Source organism: Chlorocebus sabaeus, chromosome 11 (genome assembly GCF_047675955.1).
Source record: "Chlorocebus sabaeus isolate Y175 chromosome 11, mChlSab1.0.hap1, whole genome shotgun sequence".
Lineage (NCBI taxonomy): Eukaryota > Metazoa > Chordata > Mammalia > Primates > Cercopithecidae > Chlorocebus > Chlorocebus sabaeus.
This window is the reverse complement of record NC_132914.1, coordinates 24,485,309-24,500,695: the sequence shown is the minus strand read 5'-3', so window position 1 is coordinate 24,500,695 and position 15,387 is coordinate 24,485,309. Positions and strand designations below refer to the sequence as shown.

General features: G+C 35.2%; 1 protein-coding gene across 8 annotated transcripts in view; it reads left to right on the top strand.

Moving 5' to 3' along the window:
* Nucleotides 1-15,387, top strand: part of SOX5 (SRY-box transcription factor 5) — a 1,032,593-nt gene that overhangs the window by 827,531 nt on the left and 189,675 nt on the right. The gene's annotated exons all lie outside the window — the stretch shown is intronic.

Sequence of the window (15,387 nt, the reverse complement as noted above, 5' to 3'; positions counted from 1 at the left end):
GAGAAATTCATGATTCTCTTGAAGTTATATCTTGAGATCCAACATATTTTATTAAGTGTAAATATCATAAATGACAGGAAGCAAATCTGTCAAAATTATTTCACTCTTGTATTAATCTTGTTTTAACTTCTTTGCCATCCAAATTTCTCCCATTGTATCTAATTGAGTCAGGCACACGTAGTTTCGATGGATTTAATGGACCTGTCACTGTTCCTTCTTTCTTATTCTACCTAGGATTTTAATGACCTGTAGATAGCTTCAGTGAGACAGTGGAAGTTCAGTAAGATGTTCCAGCCAGGGACCTTTCCCCTCCTTAACTGTAATTATGATCAGCACATTTCTAACATGTTATAATCCATTCATATCTGAAGTGTGGTTATTCATTTCAGTGGTTTAAAACTGTTCATTGAACTTCATGTTGTTCAAAGTACACTGACTTTAGCCGATGGTAGCTGGTTATCTGCATTAAAAATTTTTTTAATTATCAAAACATAGGTATTAATATTGTTATGGCACTTTCCTTTTCTAAGTAAGGTAATTCCATAATCAGCAACGTGGTAGTCACTTGGTTTCACTGCAATTTGACAAGTGTACCAATAGTTTTAGATTTTTATAATTTCTGTGATACTGAAATCAGTCCTTGGTTATACAGAATGGCAAACATAGATTTCAACTCCTATTGTAAATGTGTGTAAGGCTCAATTAACTGTTCTGACCAATTATATTAGCCAACACCTTCAGTGCTTTCTTAGGAATTATTCCACAATTATGACCACTACATTCACAATGTGGATTTTAAGCCCTGTCATAATGACAGAAAGTTTAAATGGATAGATTCTTGCTTCAGAGCATGAAGCACTATAATTTATAAGTCAGAACATTTTTAATGAAAAGCACTTAAAAATTATATGTTCTAGAAATTCTATAACTATAGGAACTATATTCCAGAGAGCAAAGGCCAAGTTTAACAACCTGCCCAAGACCACACAATTAGAAACTGGTAGAGCTAGGATAAGAAGCAAAGTTTTCTGACTATAATAGAGCTTGTGTGGAGTATGAGAATTTTAAAAGCGTAGAATTTCAATTTGATCCAAGTGTTAAGCGGCCAGCCTCTACTATTTCAGAGTGGAAAAAGAAAAAGTCCCTAAAGGAAATAAAGTCACACTGAAAGTAATTTGAGGGAAACATTGAGATATTGAGATATATAAATATATTTGTCTTCTTTCTAGGGTTAGTGCAGATAAATGAAACTGACAGAGTCAAAATCCTTTCAGGCAACAAATAAGTACTCAGCAAGACTGATAACCTGAAAGAAATTCGTTTTCACAGCTTCCAGCATATTCATTAACTAAAAGTATAGTTCTGAAATATATTTTGTCAATTGATAATTTGGAGAAGTCTTATAAACACTTAATAGTTATGAAAGTAACAACATATTTGAATTATTTAGTCTACTCTGAGATTGTTCAAACAATTATGGAAAGCTCTGATGTGGTGGAATATGTAGAAATAGGACATTAAAAATGTAGAACAGACTAATTTTCCCACCACATAAATCATTGCCATATTTCATTTTAGAATGTTTTTTCTTCCCTTTTCTCTTTCTTCCTACTGCCTTCTTTTTCATGGAAGCATACGGAAGGATGAAGACTAGTAAATATAGAATCTGCTATCACGAAAGGCAATTGGAGTGTATAACAAATATTTTAAGATTTATTTTAATTAAAAATGGATATATAATTGAATGCTCACAAAATAATTTACCATATATTATCTTATCTGACATTTGAAAATACTCATCTAGAATTTTGATCTACTTTTTTTTTAAATACAGTACCTTGATACCTTGTAGAAATAAAGATACTAACTTAAATTATTCATCCTGATTGTACTCCTTAGATGTTTTGTACCATTGTTGCTCCGGACCTTAGAAAACAATGCATATATTGATGGGGTAGTAGACTGTAGTGTTTTATAGTCCACAATTAAGTATGCCTTTAAAATGTTTGTTTCCTATATGAATACAAAATACATTATCTTGGTCCAGTTTTAGCAAAGGAATCCAATACATCAAATGGGTTAGACAGATCTGCTGTGTGGATTCAATTGATAAGAGTTAGAGCTGGGCAATTTTTTTCGTTTGATGGATATGTCAAATGACAGCGAAGATAATATTTTCCTACATTTTGCTCATTGTTCTTGTGAGATCTCGCTAAAGGAGAAGTCAATTTAGACATCTTTATTACGTTTGAAATATATGTCATTTGATTTAAAAAGCATGAACAAGTTTGTTTGTTTGTATGTATGCACAAACATTTACATACTCTAATACCCCGGTATATTACTCAGGGTTCCCCAGAGTCACAGAATCAATAGAAGATATAGATATAGATGATACAGATAGATATAAATATAGAGGTAGATATAGATAGATATGTGAGAGGGGACTTACTGGGTGATTGGCATGAGCCAATGATGGAGGCTAAGTCCTGCAACAGGCCTTCTGCAAGCTGGAGACCCTGGGAGGCAGGCAGAATGGTTTTCAGTCCAAGTCCAAAGGCCTCAGGGAAGCTGTTGATAAAACTTTCATTCCAAGGCCAGTGGCCTCAGAACCCAGGAAGCTGCAAGTGTAAGTCCTGGAGTACAAAGACAAGGAGCCTGAAGTTGATATCTAAGGACAGAGGAAGAGTGTATCCCAGTCCCACCAGATAGATCCACACATTCACTTTTTCTCTGTTTTTGTTCTCTCTGGATCCTCAGAAGATTAGAGGGTCCCTGTCCACATTGAGAGGGTGAATGTTCCCCACCTAGGCCACTTAGATTCACGTGCTTATCTCCTCAGAAAGCAACCTCACAACACACCACAGCATAATGTTTTACCAGGTTGCTAGGTAATCCTTAATCCAGACAGCTTGACACCTAAAATTAACCATCACATCCAGGTTATTTCAAGTTTCTCTTGGCATTTTTAATTCTTTCTCAACCTCTGATGAAAAGAGTGGTGATACATTTAACTGGTAGTAGGTAACTGGTGGTAGGTAAACTTACTCTAGAGAAAATGCCATAGGAATCTGCAAGTGAACCAGTTTTATTTAATTGCTCAGGATCAGTTCTTTATGAACTATTTTTATTTCTTTAAAAAGCAACCTTAGCTCTAAAACTACATAATTCTAACTGGATTAAAAACTCAATCTACATTTCTTCCTTATAAAGACTTTATAGGGTTACAGTCTTCTGCCAGGTTGACCCACCTAATTCATTAAGGATTAAGAATGTTTTCTGTTATTGTTTGCAATATCATAAATCAGTTTACTCTACGAATACCAGAAACATCCATCTTCCCTCAAGAACATGTCCACTTTTCTATGAGACTCTTAATTTTAGAAGCACTAAGAAGTTTGTCTTATTTTTCTACTATTCAGGAATATTTCCCTCTAATATTTTTGTTGATTGACTTAGAAGAGAATTTTTAAATTTCAATTTACTGTATCAAGCTAACTTTAATGCACATCAATACATGAGATGAAATTCTTAAATATTTAAGGATAAGATATCATTCTAGATTATTTTGGAAGGGAAGCTCTTTTTTCCCCTCTTATTCTGTTGACTGTTCTACAGTCCCCATCTTTTAGCAATTTTATTTTGTATTTTCTTTTTTTACATCAAATCAACCTGTTTCTAATATTGATAGTCAGTTGATTTATGTTTCCAGTAAAGATCCTGGACCAGTGGTTCATCTTGACCTGATTCACTGTTTTACAGGAAGTGACTGAGTGACCTCTACTCAGCTTTCATTATGATGACAAATTGAGTGTTCCTGGAGACCTAAGTTTCCTTTCATCTTGAAGCTTCTGGTGGGACAGGGTTTCTATAGTTTTGGGCATGTGTGTGAGAAGCATGTCCCAGTTATAAGTTTCTTCCCCCTTTTCAATAGTACTTAATGGAATTTAAGGTTCTTTATAGCAACTAATAGGGCTAATCTGACAATGTGTTCTATCATGAAATCTACTTGAGATACTTTTTAAGTACAAGTTTAAAGATACTGTACTTCTTTTCAACTGCATATTTTATGATTCCCATACCAAGGCATCAGTGTTAGAACTTTTATAAGAGATTCCAAAAATTTACCCCATTTCCCTGTCTGATTAACTTTTCCAACTATTGTTCATTGTGTTCTTTTGCAAGCAAAGAATTGGTATTTAATAATCTCCTGTCATTGTTTCTGATTCATAAGGTAAGCATGTGTAGGACTAGTCATAGCTTTGGGTCACTGATTCTGTCTGAACCTAAGGGCAGAGCAAAGAAAATATTTCCATTCTCTTGTATTCTTAGTTTGACAATGTGCATTGCATAGTATATAGGAAGGAACTTGGTTGCTTTCGATGGTATAGGATTATAATTACCTGTATGAAATGCAATTTTAATTATGTTGAGTAGTTTTTTTAAAAAATGATTGAGAACAGTGATCTGGAATAAAATACACCTGAACTCAGCCTTTGCATCTTCACATCTGATATCTGCCGTGTGATCTTGAGAAAATTGTTTACTCCCTCTGAGTTTCATTATTCCAATCTATAAAAAAGGAAATATAATACCTAACTAACACCTGGTTCTTTGAAGATTAAATGGGATTGTGACTGGTATTTACCAAGTACATGGGCTAAACATTTTTGCCAAAGTCATTAGAGAGAAAAATGTATTCTTTCTGTATTTCCAATGATGAGCAATTCATGAATGTTTCCAGCCAGAGGAGAATTTCTATGAAAAAAAAAAAGAATATACTTTACATGGTAGTAGTCACTAAAAACTGTGAGTTCAGTGTTCCATATTCATATGGTTTTAGAACTATAAGAGGTTTTTAGAAAGGCTTTATTTAGACCTATCTCTTATTTTGACATTTATAAACTAAAACTAAGTAAGGTTAGAAATGTTTCCCAGTGTCACATAAGTTGTTTCTTGTAGAACGATGGCTCAATTCCAAGTTACCCGAGTTTTGGCCCAGTTCATTTTTATTTTACCAATATTCTACCATTTAAGGCTTAATGGCCCTAAGTTTTAAAATGACTTTTCTTTCTCTGGGAACTTATTCCTACACAGTGAAAATACAACTTGACTTGTATACAATTGAATGATTAAGTTGCAGTCATGGGCTCAACTAATTTGTGATAAAGGTTTCATTTTATTGGCACCAAAGTTCTCTGAGCTCATTAGAGTTTTGGTAATTCTTGAAAAATTATTATGCAGAAAGAAATCCATTGAAATATTGTATTGAAACATAATGTTAAAGGTGAAATAATAGTATGTACCTGACTGACCTGCTGATTTATGATTTCTTTCCCTGAGTGTGGTAGGCATTTTACCCCCCTCAAAAGACCCTACACACATACAAGAGCACAAAGAGATTACAAAGTAACCTTGTCTCTTTTGGAGTCTGCAAATGCCAAGAATAAACACTGTGCAGTTAAGGTAGCATTTCAACCTGAGAAAGACGTGCATTAACTCCTTGAGCTCCAACTAATGTTTTGCTGTGTGAAATAAAATACATCATAACTGGACAGGATACAATTTCTTGACATTCAGATAGATTAGAAGAGGAGGAAAAATATGGAGATATAAAGAAGTAGCTTTAAGGATGACTTTCTTCTCTGTATTTTCTGGATGCGTAACTTCCATTTGAGAAGACAGGTGGCCTGCGCTAAAGGGTTTGTAAGGATAACTGCCTGCAGCCCTGTCCTTTCATTCAGAGGGAGCCACTTTAAAATTCCTTAAGTATTCTCTCTTTTTTTCAGTACATCTCCTGGCAGTTACCTAATGGTAGAAATCCAGTCATTCATCTGATTTCTCTGCCTAGGCAAACCTGTCTCTGTAGACAGAGATACAGATTGACAGGTGTATATATTTTCATCTTCATTGATACAACACATGCTACATGGCTAAGAAAGTACCAAAAAGAAATGAAAGCAACCATCTCAAACCCAGTTCTCTATGCTTTACTCTTCTTTTACTCAGAAGGAGCCACTTTAAAAATCTTCAAGTTTTTATTTTTTGATAGACTTCCTCCTAGTATTTACTTCTCTATCAAAAAATTTAATTGTAGTGCTATTTCTGACTTATCAACTTTAAATACCATGATCCAAGAAACATAAAGATTTACTAGCTCCCCTATTGCCACTCTGATATCCTCTCCTTTCCCCTTCCTCAAGATACAGTTATATATTATTTAAATCTATGGAGTAGGTACTATTAAACTTCATTTTACTTACAACCCCTTTTCTTGTTCAATCAAGTATAAAGTGTTCCTTGGCACTTGCCTTGTCAGATGAGGATGGTGTATCTCCTCTTCTCTCACTCCCAACTGCCAATTTCTGTTATCTTTTTCTCCTTATGATGTTGGTCTTATTATCTCCATAAATTGCTCCAAACTCTTATGATTAAATAAAACCTCCAGAATCCCCTTTCCCTGGATATGCGCTTTCTAGCCCTGTGACCCCCTGTTTTGGACGAATTTATCAAACATGAGAGGTTATATTTATATAGGATTTTTAACTACTCTATGTCCTTGATATTTTGAACTTTTAATATTTTTATTGAGACCCTATTTGAAATAACAAAGTCTGTATTGCTTTTAAGCTGATTACTATATTGACGTGATGTTGATAACAATGTTTAGAAGTTGTAATCCTGGTTTTATAACTTATCCTGACTTGAGCTTCTCACAAAAAAAAAAAAAAAAAAAAAAAAAACACTAAAAAATGCACTTAATGGAAGGACATTTTTTCTTTGTTTTTTTAATCTGGAATCTCAAATTTCTTTATTATTTTTATTTTCCTGTTTTCCCATTTCTGTGTTTCTTCTTCAATCTTTGCAGTATGATTTCTGAAGTGAATCCTGAGTTCATTTAATCTATTTAGATAATTGTTTAAACTTTGGTTAGTGTTGCTATGGTCTAAAGAAGAGAGAACTGCATGTAAACTGAAATATCAGAGCCACAGAACCAGCGAGCTTCAGCACTGGGAACATTTTATCCAAATCTGCCATGTGTCTGGAGCAGCTGCTTTTTCACAAGTTGTAAATATGGCCATTCTGGAATCATTGAGATTGGCCCAGAAGGCAGACTGATAGTCATTTTTCCCATGACTTTTCAACCTCTTCCCAAACAAAATTACCTGTGGACAAACTTGAACTGTTTCTCACTGAGGCTCTGTAGTCCATATCCTCTTAACAAAATAGGGGCTATCGGTGCTTAGATACGCCCCGGGAATGTAATTTTCAAGTAGTAGAAACAAAACAAAGCAAGTCAACAACAGCAGAAAGATTTGGGAATGTTGGCCAAAGTCAGTATGTTGGTCCAAAATGAACCACTTTTTATTTTACTTTAATTTACACAATAGTGTAGTAAAATAAATGCCATAGCTGTGAGTACTCACAAAGTCTTTAGAATGAATGTCTACTTCCTGTCTTTGAAAAGAGTTAACAAATAGGCAGAAAAATAAATGCCATTGAAATTAACAGAATGTTAACAAAATGAGTTACTCTATGAAGAGCACAGTTACGTCATGATTCAAGACATACATTCCAGACATCTCTAACATATGGCAAATTTGCTTCAGCTCCCTGGACAGAGTACTAACTTCTACTCTTTTGAGCTTTTGCTAGTACATTTTCATGTAACTTACAAACAATGAGAAACTGACTTCTCTCTCTCTCTCTCTCTCTCTCTCTCTCTCTCAGAGATGTATGTATTTAACACCATTATTCTTCAGGAAAGAGAGCCAAATAAGTGAATAAATTGGGAAAGAAAAGATGAGTAGGGAATTAAGGACACCTGTATGCCACTAGGCTTCTCCCTAGTTTTCCCTTGAAGGAGAAGCAAAAGGAAAAACTGGGATAGCTTCTTCTACAAAGAGTATATTCTAGAAGTGACAAATTCTCAGTCTTCATCATACTTGACCTTACAGCAGCATTTGAAAAATTTGATCACTCCCATATTTTTGTAATACTTTTCAGTACAGCAGCCTCTAAAACACCACACTTTGCTTTTCTCTTTAAGTTTCTATTTCTTATTCCCAGTCTTATTTGGTAGATTCTCTGCCCGTCCTTAAAAGGCTGAATTGTGATAACGCTCCATCATCTGACTTCCATATCTACACTTACTTTCTAAACGGTCTCAGTTGGTCAGTGGTTTTATATGTCACCCTGAAAGTAATATTCCAAAATTTGTCTCTCCGGCCTAACTTTCTCTCCTGATCTTCAGAGTCAGATACCCCAGTTCCATTTAAATGGTGATACAGTTTGCCTGTGTCCCCACCCAAGTCTCATCTTGAATTGTAGCTCCCATAATTCCCACATGTCATGGGAGGGACCCAGTGGGAGGTAATCGAATCACGGGGGTGGATCTTTCCCATGCTGTTCTCATGATAGTGACTAAGTCTCATGAGATCTGATGGTTTTATAAAAGGGAGTTCCCCTGCACAAGCTCTCTGTTGCCTGCCACCATGTAAGACGTCCCATTGCTCTTCCTTCATCTCCGCCATGATTGTGTGGCCTCCCCAGCCATGTGGAACTGTGAGTTTATTAACTTCTTTCTTTTATCAATTACTCAGTCTTAGATATGTCTTCATTAGCATTGTGAGAACAGACTAATACAAATGGATACCTAATAGGCACTTCAAAGTTCACACTTTAAAAACATATCCTTTAATTATCTTCCCCACTCATTCTTTCCCAGTTTCTCCTCCTCTGCATATGATACCATTTGCCTGTTTTCTGTGGCTACCACCTGGGAGACATCCTAGAATCCTCATTCTTTCACATCTCACAAGTAATCCATCTACATTCGTTTTGTGCCAACATCAACATCTGTCAAATTGACCAACGTCATTTTTGTCTAATTCACCATCATTTCTCAGACTACTGCAGTAAGCTCATAACCATGTTGCTCACTCTACTTCCTTTGTTTATCCCCCCAAGTAGATTTTTCACATAGCTGCTAGAGTGATCTTTTAAATGTGATTGTGCTGTCCTTCTTGGTTTCTTGGAACATGTTGAGAGTGTTCTACCATCAGGGCATTTGTACTGGTTATTCTCATGGCCTGGAATACTTTTTTAATTATATAATTTAGATGTTTACTTCATTCAAATCTCTTCAAATGCCATGCTTGTCAGGGAGGCCACCTCTGACAGCCCAATCCAAAATAATCCCAAAACTCCCTAGAGATATCTAGGGTTTGTAACCCTATCAAATAGTTTAAGGTACATAAATCTCCTATCTTAAAGATTAGTAATTCCAGTAGCAAATAAGTTTAAATTAGTAATCTTAGGATTTGTAAGCCATGAACTATTTAGTATACCACCTTTGAAATGTCATTCTATTTCAATAAATTTTTGACTTGACATTATAAATAGGGAAAAAATATGATCCCTTTGTACTGTACTGGTAAGAAGAAGGAGCAGCCTATTGCTTATTAAGTATTTGGCACTTTACAGAGGTCATCTTACATTATCAGCACAAGAATTCAGACAGTTTGTGTTATTATATCCACTTTATAGATGATAGAACTGAGGTCTGTGTGTGTGTGTGTGTGTGTATGTGTGTTATTCTGAGACCCTGACAGTTGAGTACTTTGTACACTGAAAGGATAGCTTCTTCCTCCTTCTTCTTACTAGAATAGTAATGAGTGATTTAATTCAGATGATATCTAGAAAATAAGACTAATTGGTCTTTCAAACTGAGTTAAATCTACCAGGTTGGCAAATTTGGCAGGATTTGTTTTTAAAGTAATTTATTTTTGCTTTCTGCAGTAAAACAAGATAAGAGATTGATTGCCCTTTTATAAATGGTGAAAATAAATATTTATAAATCAGGAAAAGACATTTTCCACATATGCCAATAGTGCATAGTACTAAACTTTCACCAATAAATGCTAAGAAAATAGGATGCTATGCTTATAATAGATAAATATCATCTCTTTAAAGAGAATTATCTTATGTTGAGACATATCTACATAGTAAATTAGAAAAAGTGAACTAATTTTTATAAGGTACATAAATGTTTAAAAGAACTAATGAGCAAGTTTTAATGTCATATACATATATTTAATTACAGGTTTATATTAATTTATGTGCATACATTGTATATGAATTTTATGTGTGTTCATATATACATACTCAGGTTTCTATGTATCTTTTTTTGATCATTTACTTTTCCTTTATCTTCTCTGTTTATAGGTGTGTGGGTGTGTTGCATATAGGGGGGTGTGTGTGTGTGTATATATTTATAATTTTTCTTCTCTAATTACCACCATTTAGTTCTGAATACATTTTTAATTCTCTTTCTACTTCTGTATTCCTTTTCCTGGTTTGCCAACACCTACATCCGTACCTGCTGCTGAATCGTCTGACATAGCCACTCGTGATTTATTTTACTCTTTTTGTTTTTCCCTCCCATATGTAGTTTCTTTCTCTAGCTAACTTTTTTCTTTTCCTTTTCGTTATCCAATCGGATTTCATGTTTTCATTGAATAAAAACTTGATCAGTAATAAACAGAGTAAGTTGGAAAGATTGAGTTTGTTTTCATTTTAAAAGTCAATTATTTGACTGTCTGTGGGGCAATTTGAGAGAGAGAGGAGGGAAGAAACAGAGAGAGAGAGAGAGAGCAAGAAAACATAAACAAGCTCGAAGAGAGGTTTCCCAGATAGTTAGTATAATATATTATGGCAATCTTTTCATGATCAAGGGTATGTTGCCATGAGCACCCGTGTCATGCAGCCAGAAAAAGAGGAGGGATAGGGCTGCTGGAAGGTAAATCAAGAGATAACAATAAAATTTTTCTGTTGCCTGCTGGAGGTGTTTAGGATGTGTTTTCTTTATATCTTCATCCGCCCCTAATTGAGGATGCTTTAAAATTGAATGACTAGCAGTCAAAACGTGTTTGCTTCAAGCTGAGAAGAAAAATGCTGGTGTCTCCGCTTCCAAACTGATTGCGCTTTGTACACAACTGACAGCTACAGTCACTTTGAGTGACTGATAAGTGGGAAGCTTTGCCACTTATCAAGGAATGCAGGCTGAAAAGAAAAGACTGGAGCCGTTTAGATGCTTTGGCATGTTCAAAATAACATCTTACATCAGTCAGACTCAGGAGCACTAAAAGACGTTTAAAATGAAGTGATGTATATAGAATTGTGGTATATGTGTATGTGTATATAGGAGAGACAAAAATCATTTCACAAGCAAAATTTCAAAGGGTAAAAGAAAGAGCATTGTTGTTGAGGTCACAATTTGTGAAATGAATCCAAGGTTAATCATTTATATACATTTGTGATGAAATTTCCAAATTAAAAATATGTAACTATAGACTTCCAGCCTTATTTATATGAGCTGCTAGCATTGACCAAATGGATGCCTCAGAGCACCTGAATAATAAGAATGTCATCCACTAACATAGATAGTAATTTCTGCCCTGAGGGAGAATCTCAATTCACCTCCCCCCTTCCCTTCTTATGTAAATATTTAATATTTAACATGTATTTTTAAAATATTCCATTATCTCTAACTGAAATATCATAGTTATGTAATAAAATCAGGTAAGGGTATATTTCTTCTTTTTATTTTAAACATAGTTTTGAGACTGTTCTAATGAAAGTATATTCAGATTTACTGAGCTGTAAATTCCACAAATAGGAACTTCTGAAAATAATAATTTTTTATGCTCAGTGATTAGACTAATGTGTATAAAACGTGCATCATCCTTTACATTTTCTAGGGCATTTATGTTTCAAAATATTTTATCTGTGTATTCACACAATTTTGTATTTTTTGGACCCCTAATAAGGTAGATGCAGTATTCCTCAATGATATTTACCCTCCTGTAAACACCATGCTCTTTATTTAAATAACTGGTTTCAGTTCGATAACCCATAAATAAACCTGTTTCTGTCCTTTCATATGTCCTTATTTTAAATTTGGAGATATGGTAATAATAACCATATTCATGGTTAATTTTCCGAACTTCCTTGGCTTGTGCCTGTGCACCTGGTAGGCTAAACTTCATGTATAGTCTCCTAACTATTTAATGAACACCCAACTGCATGCTTGGTGGGTACAATTCTTGATCCTGCAAATTATTTCACTCCTCTCATGCCATAGAATAGAAGACTACTAATGTTTTTATATTACTGTACAAACTGGGCTATACTCAAAGACAGTCATTTGAGTGAGCAGGAAGAATGTGTTAGGACAGTGTGAAACTCAGGCCATTCTGTGAACTGCTACAAGTCTACAATAAGATAAGGAGCTTGCTAGATGCACTTTAATTTAGCTGAGATTCTTTTTTTTTTTTTGATGAGGGTAACAGTTTGGTAGTTTATGCTCTCGGATAAGCTACTGACCTCATCACAGACCAACACTGTGGGTAGTACTGAATTAGAACTTTTTGATCAATAAAATAATTAATATAGGCCAGGCGCGGTGGCTCATGCCTGTAATCGCAGCACTTTGGGAGGCCGAGGCAAGTGGATGACCTAAGGTCGGGAATTCGAGACCAGCCTGACCAATATGGAGAAACCGTGTCTCTACTAAAAATACAAAATTAGCCGGGCATGGTGGTGCATGCCTGTAATCCCAGCTACTCGGGAGGCTGAGGCAGGAGAATCGCTTGAACCCGGGAGGCGGAGGTTGCAGTGAGCTGAGATCATGCCATTGCACTCCAGCCTGGGCAAAAAGACAAAACTCCATCTCAAAAATAAATAAATAAATATAATAAAATAATTAATATAGAAAAATAGACTTTAGAGATAATTCAGTCCAGCTTTTTTTTTCTTCTTTTGTAGATGAAGATATGGTCCAGAAATGAAAAGGGCCATGCCCAAGTCCTATAACCAATTAGGCGTAGACCCTGTTCTTCTGGGTCTTACCTTAGCTCTGGTTAATCATATTAAATAGATCAAGATCATAGGTACTAATGAACACAAAATAAGAGCAATTGTGCAGAGCCCATCATATTGACTTTATCTGGAATTTGAAACAAATATTAAGTCTAATGCTGAAGACATTTGGAATAATATTTGTATGTTTTTATAAAAATTGTAAATGACACATTACTTAGAGAACAATTAGGAAATCTTAAATTTTGATTCACTAAAATTAGTAATTTATTTTGGAAGGTACGTATAAAAAACTTTAACAACATATATTTCATTGGTTCATGATAGTCCCTGTATTTTTTTTTAAAGATTTTTACAGTGAGTTAGTATCTCTCCTTGACCCATTTTGGGTCAAAATGTTTAACAACATATCATGTGGACCTGTGAACTAACCAAATAAAGGAAAAATGATGTTCTAGTATAAAACTATAGATAAATTTTTCTCCAAGAAAAGTGCTCTTTTGACAAACGGTAGTTGAGGCTCTTTTAAAGTAAGACTCAAATGTTTAGAAGGCCTATTTGATATTATGTTTTAAAAACCTCAATTAAGAAATGAATATTCTGGCTAAGAAAATTATTTTCCCATTATGCAATTGATTTTACTTTTTCTCCAACTATAAAATACTGCTCATTCACCGTTTTCCATATGTAGGGTATTTATTAGGCTTCTTTCTATTCTACCATTTATTGAAGGCTTTTTCCTTAGTTTCCTATTGTTTTAAAAAATTCTTTCTGTTTTGTGCTGTAATAGGTGCTTCATTCACATAAGAGAGCAGGAAAGCAAGACTTTCTCTGTATCTTGATCTCTTGAAACATGGAATGAGTCTTTTTTGTGATTAAAAAGGCTACTGCTCTTAAATGCATTACAAGCATGATCTTGAGGTGTATAAATACTTCCATCAACACATCGTTGCTTAAGCCTGTCTTCTACTGCCTTATACCATTTTTGTTCCTCTCTTTTACACTGTCTCTTACCTGATTGCTTTGTACCCAGTCATTCCCATGCTCATGATACAAAATCACTCTTGAATAGCAGATCATCACTGTGAGAATTTAGGAGAAATGAACATAATGCGGAAATAACTATCCATCAGATTTTTTTTTTTTTTTTTTTTTTTTTTTTGGTAAATAGTTGGGGTTTTTTTTGAAAGCAGAGTCTCACTGTATTGCCCAGGCTCATGCAGTGGTACAGTCATAACTCACGGCAACCTCAAACTGGGCAGGGGCTCAGGGCTCAAGCAATCATCCCACCTCAGCCTCCTGAGTAGCTAGCATCACAGGTGCATGCCACCATCCATGCCCAGCTAATTAAAAATATATATTTTGTAGAGATGGCGGGGCCCTCCCTGTGTTGCCCGGGCTGGTCTCAAACTTCTGGCCTTGAGGAATCCTCCTGCCTTGGCTTCCCGAAGTGCTGGGATTACGGGTGTGAGTCACCATGCTTGGCAAATAGCTGCTTTTTATGAAGAAACATTAGTACTCTGGTAGCATGAAAATGTTAATAATCTTTACAGTTATGAGGAGAGCTTAGAAACCTTGTGAATCTCACTTCTCCCCATACTGTCATTATCAAATGGTATTTATGTATCTCTTATGTGGCCAACGTAAGATAAAATGTTAATACATGTAAACAAAATCTGCTTTGTGTAATAAGTGATTAGATTCCAATTCATCCAATGAATCTGTGCTCATCCATGTCATGACGCATTGTATCCGATAATTTTATTTTTGCGTACAATCATAATCACAGAAATAACATAAGAGGAGTCAATAGCAGGAAAAAAAATTAAAAAATATTGAAGCCAGTCCATGGACATTCTTGAGTTACTTTCACACTGAAGAGTATCAAATAACAATATTCATGCAACTAACAAAAGTGCTCAAAACCATGTATGCTATAACTTTATCCACTCTGAGATTTTCAATGGCTTCTGATGCTAAGATACAATATTCCTCCATTTCTCTTTCTCTCTCTGATCAAATCCCTAGAATTTTATATTTTATCTAAAATGGTAAAGAGGTACCTTTTCACTAAGCTTTTTAGTGCCCTATTGAGAACCACTTGGAATTGATGTTCTCCTGTTGCCCGTCTCCTCCATGTAGCTGCATTAGCAGTCATTTGTTTTCAGTCCTTTCCTTTTCCTTTCTCTCACTTGGGTTGCTCTCATTTTGACACTTGATCAGAGAAAATAGAAAGGAAATATGAAATAACAAAACTTTTCAAATTAAAACTCAATTTGTTGTTTTGTAAGGTGTTTTTTTTTGTTTTTTTTGAGACGGAGTCTCGCTCTGTCACCCAGGCTGGGGTGCAGTGGCCGGATCTCAGCTCACTGCAAGCTCCGCCTCCCGGGTTTACGCCATTCTCCTGCCTCAGCCTCCCGAGTAGCTGGGACTACAGGCGCCCACCACCTCGCCCGGCTAGTTTTTTTGTATTTTTTAGTAGAGACGGAGTTTCACTGTGGTAGC